The sequence below is a fragment of the Myotis nattereri genome (assembly GCF_964212035.1).
Source record: "Myotis nattereri genome assembly, chromosome: 8".
Classification (NCBI taxonomy): domain Eukaryota; kingdom Metazoa; phylum Chordata; class Mammalia; order Chiroptera; family Vespertilionidae; genus Myotis; species Myotis nattereri.
In genome coordinates, this window is record NC_138083.1 from 7,814,086 (window position 1) to 7,822,324 (window position 8,239).

At 43.9% G+C, this 8,239-nt stretch overlaps 1 pseudogene across 1 annotated transcript; it reads left to right on the forward strand.

Moving 5' to 3' along the window:
• Positions 1-2,477: 2,477 nt before the first annotated feature.
• On the forward strand, positions 2,478-3,564 carry LOC308523663 (CBY1-interacting BAR domain-containing protein 1-like; annotated as a pseudogene). Its single transcript has 2 exons — positions 2,478-2,813; positions 3,130-3,564. The product of its transcript is annotated as a CBY1-interacting BAR domain-containing protein 1-like (transcript).
• Positions 3,565-8,239: the final 4,675 nt, after the last annotated feature.

The following is an 8,239-nucleotide window of genomic DNA, read 5'->3' on the forward strand; positions in this document are numbered from 1 at the left end:
CAACATGCAAGTTTTTAAAGGATGAGCCAGAACTTACTGTTCTTGTTTGGGCCTTCCAGAGAACGCACCACTGACCCCTGAACACGCTGTCTGAACCACGCTGGCCCACTCACACGCGGGGCCCTTTGTACCCTCCAGTTTCACATCGACAGATTCAGTGAACCCAGGAGGGTCGAAAAACAGTATTTTCCCAGTCCCAACTGCAAATTTGCAACTGAAATGCTGTTTTCTCTACTGGCAGGTATAAAGTCAAAAGTTATATGCGGATTTTTTAAATCCTCACCCAATGAAATGTTTATTGATTTTAGAGAGAGAAAGGAAGAAAGAGAAACATCAATCGGCTGCCTTTCCATAAGCACTCCAAGTGCCCCAACCTAGGTATAAGCCCTGACTAGAATCAAACCCACAACCTTTTGGTATATGGGACAATGCTCCAGCCAACTGAGCCACACTCAACAGGGCTATATGCGGGTTTTTGACTGCTCGGCCATCTGTGCCCCTAACCCTGGCATTGTTCATGTCGACTGTCCTATAATGTATGGGAAGCTGGCTGGGGGAAGATCTGAGGGCAGGAAGTGCAGAACATCAGTCTAGGATTGAAGGTATGACCTTGGGAGCCAGAATATCTGAGTTTGAATTCCAGTTTGGCTGCTCTCTGGACCTTGGGCTACTTGCTTAAACTCTCTGCACCTCAATTTCCTTATCTGTAAAATGTCATGTGTAAAGGACTTAGAGTCTGCGTGAGGCATGAGGACTATAGAGGTGTTAGATGGTATTGTTATAAAGCAAGAGCTCCTCTGTGTTTTTATATATTACTAGAGGTCGTGCACTCGGGGGGAGGGGGGAACCCTCAGACCAGCCTGCACCCTCTCCAATCTGGAACCCTTCAGGGGATGTCCAACTGCCAGTTTAGGCCTGATCCCTGTGGTGGGATCAGGCCTAAGCCAGTAGTCAAACATCCCTCTCACAATCTGGGACTGCTGGCTCCCAACCACCCACCTGCCTGCCTGCCTGATTGCCCCTGGGTTAACCACTTCTGCCTGCCGGCCCGATTGCCCCCAACTGCCCTCCCTTGCAGGCCTGGTAGCTCCTAACTGCCCTCCCCTGCCAGCCTGGTCACCCCTAACTGCCCACCCCTGCAGGCCTGGTCACCCCCAACTTCCCTCCCCTGCTGGCCCAGTCATCCCTAACTGCCCTCCCCTGCAGGCCTGGTGGCCCCCAACTGCCCTCCCCTTCTAGCCATCTTTGGTTGGCCATCTTTGACCACATGGGGGTAGCCATTTGTGAGAGGGCATGATGGTCAATTTGCATATTACCTCTTTATTAGATAAGGATCATCCTGTGAACTGCTTTTCTAATCTTTTTTTAGGAATTTAGTAACAGCTTCAATAGGAAAGCTACCATACATGTTGTGTTAATGTTTTATACACAGGCTGTAGGATGGGTGTGGAAAAGCAAGGCCTGGAGTGCAGTGTGGCTCTGACCTGGCCCCACACTTCCTGGCTGTGTGTCTCTGTGCAGGACAATCTTCTCTGGGAGATGCAGCTTCCTCAGGTGTAAAATGCTGATAATAGTGGTGCCAGTAACTCCCACATCACATCAGCCACACCAACACAGTGCCTGGTGCACTGATGGTCTAAAAAATTTGAAATGTCATCACTGCATCATACATTATCTGAAACTTTGTCATTTCAATTATCCTTATAATGGTCTTTTTCCTTATCTATAGAATCACTTTTTCTTGAGATCTTTAGAATCCTAGTTCTGCCACTTAAAAGCTGTATGACCTTGGAATGGTTACTAAACTCCGCGAGGCTCAGTGTGCCTATGTGTAAAATGGGAATATGATGGTTATCTATCCCTAGGATGGTTGGAAGGACTAAGTGGTATTGAGTATAATGCATAGACATAACGCATGTTCAATAAATGGAGAGCATTATTACTATTGCTAATCTTCATGAACGCCATGTAGTGGACCCATTATAATGGGTCCCATTTATAGAGCCTGAGAAAGCTAAGATCACAGGTTAAATACCTGCCTTAGATCACATGGGTAACAAGCAGGGAATGTCTTATTAACCTCTACTGTTTCCTGTGTATTTGTCATGTTTTCCCATCTGCTGTTCTGGGAACTCTGGTGTTGGTACCTGGTGGCTATGAAGTAGCTCAGTTCATCAGAGTTCAGGATGGATGCAACTCCTTCTAAGCCTGACAAGCCCGAGTTTGAATCCTGGCTGTGCCAAGCTGAAAACTCCCACTGGAATGTAAGTGCCATGCAGGCCTGGACTTTGTCTTCTTCCTAGCTCTCCCCCCAGGAATCACCTGGTCTCCCCAAGAATCACCGTGTTTGGATTCTAAATCAGTACATATAAAAAGAACTGGGGTGAGCTCTCAGGCTCCAGCAGTGACTCCTGCCCCAGTGCATGCCCCAGCCCATCGGAGCCCCGTTGTTGGGCCCCAGTGGCATAGGAGGCAAAATGTCGAGGTGCAGCTTGGAAAGCTGGGATGCTCAAACCCGACACCAGCAACATGCTGTCACAAATGTGGAGAGGCATTTTGGAGAGCTGTGCCAAGTATTTGCTATTTATGTGCAGAAAACTCCCAGAGTGCGAGACAAAGCAGACCTCCTGGTGAATGAAAAAAAATGTGTATGCCCCTACAGAGACCCCAGACTTAAAGCAGGGCCTGAAAAGCTTTGCTGATGAGTTTGCCAAACTTCAGGATTACCGACAAGCAGCAGGTGAAAGACCTGAAGCCAAAGTAGGTGAACCATTGAAAGCTATGGCCCTGGTTGGGTCACTCAGTGGGTTAGAGTGTCATCTCCATACACCGAGGCTGTGGGTTCTATCTCTGGTCAGGGCATATGCAAGAATCACACAATGAATGCATAAATAAATGGAACGACAAATCGATATTTCTCTCTCCCCTCCCTCCCTCCCTCCTTTCCTCTTGTCTGTCTAAAATCAATAAACTTTAAAAAAATAAAATAAAAAAGAAAGCTTATGGAACCACTGTAAAAATGAAGGAAGATGAACTCAAAGCAACATTAACAGCCAGAAATCAAGAAGCCAAATAGTTAATTCAGAAAACATGGCAGTGAAACCCATCTGACCGCCTGTTATTTCACAGGCAGAAACCATACTACAGAGAGCTACCTGGGGTGCTACCCGAACAACTTGTCATCTGGAGGAAACTACTGACAATTCTGAAAAGAAAAAAATAAAGACTATAAAGGCTCTATTTTCAGAATGTATCACTACTGAAATGTTATTTCATGGCAAACCTTTAGAGGCCTACACTGCTGCCTACCAAAATATACAAAAGCTTGATTGGAGAAGATGACTTAGAGGTTTTCTGAAATCTCTGTATCCACCAGATAAGTCATCTAGTTTAGATATTGCAAGAACGAATTCAAAGTGGCCCCTTCAGAGATCACTGTCAGCTAAGTGTGTACCTAGAACAGGACAAGTACCCACCTGTCAACTTAGAAAGAATCAACAAGCAGGAGGTGATGATGTAAAGGATGAAGACTTAGATGTAAGAGAAGAAGAAATTAATTTATGAAGATTCACATTTCCATTTTCACCTTCAATGACTTGGAATTCAGAATGACTAAATTGTAAGACTTTATACTGGCTTGATACAATAAACCTCACAATGAAAGCCTACTGGAAATGGAAAATAATTAAAGGGACTTTATGCTAACAAAAACGAAAGCTTTAAAAAACATTACACACCAATCATTTCAACATCCTGTCTAGCAGTATGTGATCTTTTTGTATAGGTTCCATTATTTAAAAAAAACTAAACACTACATTTTAAAAGTCTTTCATATCAATGTACTATATATACCTAGTTGAGGTTGCAATAGTAAATAGATGACAAAAAAATTAAATATTTAACAATTCTACTGGCTCTTTTTGGGTTAAGACACCATACTTTCATTACCAGAAATGGGTCCTTAGTCATTCTGATTAAATACAAATCCTATTCCATAAAGCCTCAATCAAAAAAACATCCTTTTGCCCTAACGGATTTGGCTCAGTGAATAGATAGTCAGCCTGCGGACTCAAGGGTCCCAGGTTCGATTCCGGTCAAGGGCATGTACCTTGGTTGTGGGCACATCCCCAGTGGGGAGTGTGCAGGAGGTAGCTGATCGATGTTTCTCTCTCATCGATGTTTCTAACTCTCTATCCCTCTCCCTTCCTCTCTGTAAAAAAATCAACAAAATATATATTTTTTAAAGTCCTTTTTTCTTTATTTTATTACAACCTGAAGTTTCATCGTTTAATACATAAATTTACTTCTCACCCGAGTATAATCACTCTTGATTAAAAGTAATGGAGACCTAGGACATCAGTGTTTTACAACTATACACAAAGCATGTGCTTTCACTTTAAAAAGAAAGCCATGCTCAGCACAATTCCGGTTTTAAACAAAGCTGCAGTTACACTCAAGTTGTGATACTACAACTCCTGGAACGCCGTCACTTGGTGGAATGGTGCCTAAGAAAACATCATGATTAAAAATGCTATGAAAATTGCACCAAATTCCCACCTAATTTAAAGGAGTAATTTAAAGTCAGGCTTGTTCCTGAACATGGAAAGCAGTTTAATCTGAGCCTTTCTGTATGCCTGATGCTTTTGTTTCTTTGGATGAGGAACTGTACTTTATTTCATGGATCCCAGTCAGGCACATAAAAATTATGAAATTTATAGAATCATTTGGGAAAACTACAAAAAGCAGTTATTCGTATCAGAAAAATAAAGACTTTCTAAAAAGCTAAATAAATAATAGTAAAATAAAAAGAACTGGGTGTGGTCAGATTTGCTCTTGAAAATCCCATCAATCATGCGCAGAATACTGTAAGCAGGGTTTGTGTATACAAGCCCAGGGGATAAGGCAGGCGAGGGTGGGGCTGAAAGGATTCCCCTCATTGTGGATGAGGTGTGGACAGGTGGGAATGGAGGGTGTATACACATACATATGCAAAGTATGCGACCAGGCATTCCTTTCCCTCTGGAGGAAACAGTTAATTCGCTGAAGTTGAGCAAACGTGATGAGATTCTCCTCCAGCTTCAAATGCTGGAGCAAATATGAAGATAAGGGAGCGGAGGCAGCCACAGCACCGGACAGAGATCATTTTCTATGAGCCTCTTTCTAAAACTGCCTGAGCCCTGTGAAATTCTGCACCCAGCATTTCTCTCCTGAGAGGCTCTCATTTGCCCCAGCTCTCCAGTGCCAAAAGGTTCGGTCTCGAGTCTGGACTTGGGTTCAGCACTGGCTGGAAAGACCATAGGCCCTTCGCTGGGTGGAACAGAATGCTCTGAGCTGAGCAACCTGAGGAGCAGAGGATGAGAGTGTCAGATGGGCCATGGCGCATGTGCACCAGGAAGACCTCCTAAATGACTCAGTAGATAACAGTGAGGCCTGGGGCTCTGTGGCAACAAGCATGCCCCATTGCCCACAGCAATCCAGCTGACATGCCATGCAGGGGAGCTGGCCAGGCAAGTCCACCTTGCTCAAGGGGTTGCCCATTTCTCCTGACTTGAGACCATTTCAGAAGCCTGGTGGCACTGCACCTCTTAGTTACTGCCCTGCCTTGGATTTGGGTGGCCAATGAATGATCGTTTTTGCTTAAGTCATTTTGAGCTGGATTGCAGTCACTTACCATGGCTGTCTTTCACAAGAGTGCTGGTGTGTAGACAGTGTGTAGAGTATTATCATGTGAAGCTGTGATGTGCACACATGTATCCTGTCCACACTCCAGCCTAAAGGACGTGCTTAGCTACCCAGGTGCTTCCTAGGTACCTTGAGAAGCAAACGGCCATGAGCAAGCACCATGTTCCTGACAGGCTGTTCAAGCACCCACAATGCGCAGTATTTTCTTTCATAAACACACTCATGAAATAGTGTCATCCATCATTCATGTAGCTTGCCTCTTCCTGGTATTCACAGTGCCTTTTTTAAGGCAAGTAATATTTGGCAGCTTTAACAATGAAAAGAAAAAAGGTTGGCTGCCATAGTGAAAAAATATAAATGTGTTCACGGGCTTAGTTATAATGTGTTCACAAGAAAACTCAGGGGTCTCCAGTCATCTGAGTCACTCTTTTTTCTCTCATAAGTTCATAATACTTGAAAAACAAAATTTAAGAGAAATCTACTTCCTTGGATAAGTCATTCAAATATGAATTGTATCACCTGGAAAAGAAGCCAAACCTCATTCCAGATTTCATTCTGGAGAGCACAGTGTTTCGGACAGAATGCTCACTTCCCTTGAGGAAACCCCATATTTTGAAAGAGTTTTAAAAAACAACGAAGAAACTCTGCTCCCAATGCATTTAAATTGATATGACATTCCACTTCCTCTTGCGTCAGATTCAGGCAGAGAATGATGTCATGGGTACTTCATAAGTCACTAGCAGCAATAGCGTAAGAAAAGAGTTGACAAGAAGTCAGAAGGGAAGAAAGGGAACTTTAGCAGGTAAAGTGGAGAGACCTGTCAAACACTTCTGTCAACATCTACAGTGATAAGTCACGCTCACAGCATGTACCCTTGACATGATGTGATGAGAAGGCTTATCACCATGGGGTCTTCCCCTCCCAAGCCCATGACCACAGTCTACTTGTGAGAATAACATCAGATCAATGTCAAATAAGGGACACTCTATCTCCTCCAAATTGTCAAGGTCATCAGAACCAAAGAAAGTCTGAGACACTCAGAGCCAAAAGGAGCCGAGGGTGTCTAAATGTGATGGGTGACTTGGGTGGGAGACTGGACCAGGAAAAGGACATTAGGGAAAAACTAAGCAAATCTATATAAAGTATGGACTTCAGTAAATAACAAGGAATCAATAGTGGTTCATTAATCATAACTAGACAATATTAACATGTTAACAGGAGAAATTGGGTGTGCAATATATGGAAACTCTCTGTACTTTATTCTCAATTTTTCTGGAAATTAAAACTATTCTAGAATTTAAAGTTGGACTTAGGGTGGCCCCTCGCCTAAGCTGGCCCAATCAGACTCTCTCTCCTGAGAACTGGAGGGGAGCACAGGCTCCCAGTGATTCTGAGAGGCTGGGGAACTGCCTGCAGCGGCCTTGTCCTGCACTGAACAGAGAAAAGGAAGCATCCAATGTAGAGAGATCGAAGTCAACCCGCAGCCAGCCAGCCGTCATGCAGAGGGGCTTCCATGCTGATTCTGAGTGGATTCCAGTTTCCTTGTCACACACTCACAAAGTCAGGCCTCGCTTGCTCTGCATTCCCGTCCCCAACCCCATCTTTCATTCTTTAAAAAATATTTTTTTTTCTTAAGCTAGTTTGAGAGGGTGTCTGTTATTTGCCACCAACATATCCCTAATTAAGCCCATGTTCATTGTTTAATGTTTGGGAAGGGCTGGAAACCATAAAGGTAAGTATAAGCATTTGCTTGCATCTATGGACATCTATCAACCTGTGTTGTTTCTGTGACCAAAAGCAGTGTCATGTTTGCCTGCTCAATTTCCATTTTGCTTGCAGTTTCTACAGTGACAGGATGTGAGCCTGAAGTTGGTGGTGGCATTTCACCCGCTGAAGGGGATAAGTCAAGAAGGGAAAGCAAAATTGAGAACTAGAGAAAGATTGCTGATGGCACCTTTGAGCTCCTGGATCCAGCTAAAGCCACAAGCCAATATGAGCCAATAAATTCCCTCTTTACCTGAGGCAATTTGCATAGAGTTTCTGTTCACCTGCAACAGAGTAAATTTCGGGAAACTTCTTGGGCCAGAAACTTGTGCTCAAGAATCATAAAACAAGCCCACTGCATGGGAGAGCATATTTGCCAATGTTACATCCAATAAGGGTTTAATCTCCATAATTTACAGGGAACTCATACAACTGAACAAAAGGAAGATAAATAATCCACTCAGAAAATGGACAAATGACCTAAATAGACACTTTTCAGAAGTGGACATACAGAAGGCCAGGAGACATGCTCAAAGTCACTAATATCCGAGAAATGCAAATCAAAACAACAATGAGGTACCATCTCACACCTGTCAGAATGGCTACCATGAACAAATGACAAGTGCTGGCGAGGATGTGGAGAAAAGAGAACCTTGTGCACTGCTGGTGGGAATGCAGACTGGTGCAGCCACTGTGGAAAACATTATGGAGTTTCCTCAAAAAATTAAAAATGGACCCGCAGCGGGAAGCGGGTGATCTCAGACTCAGTGAGGCAGCAGCGGCCATGCGTACC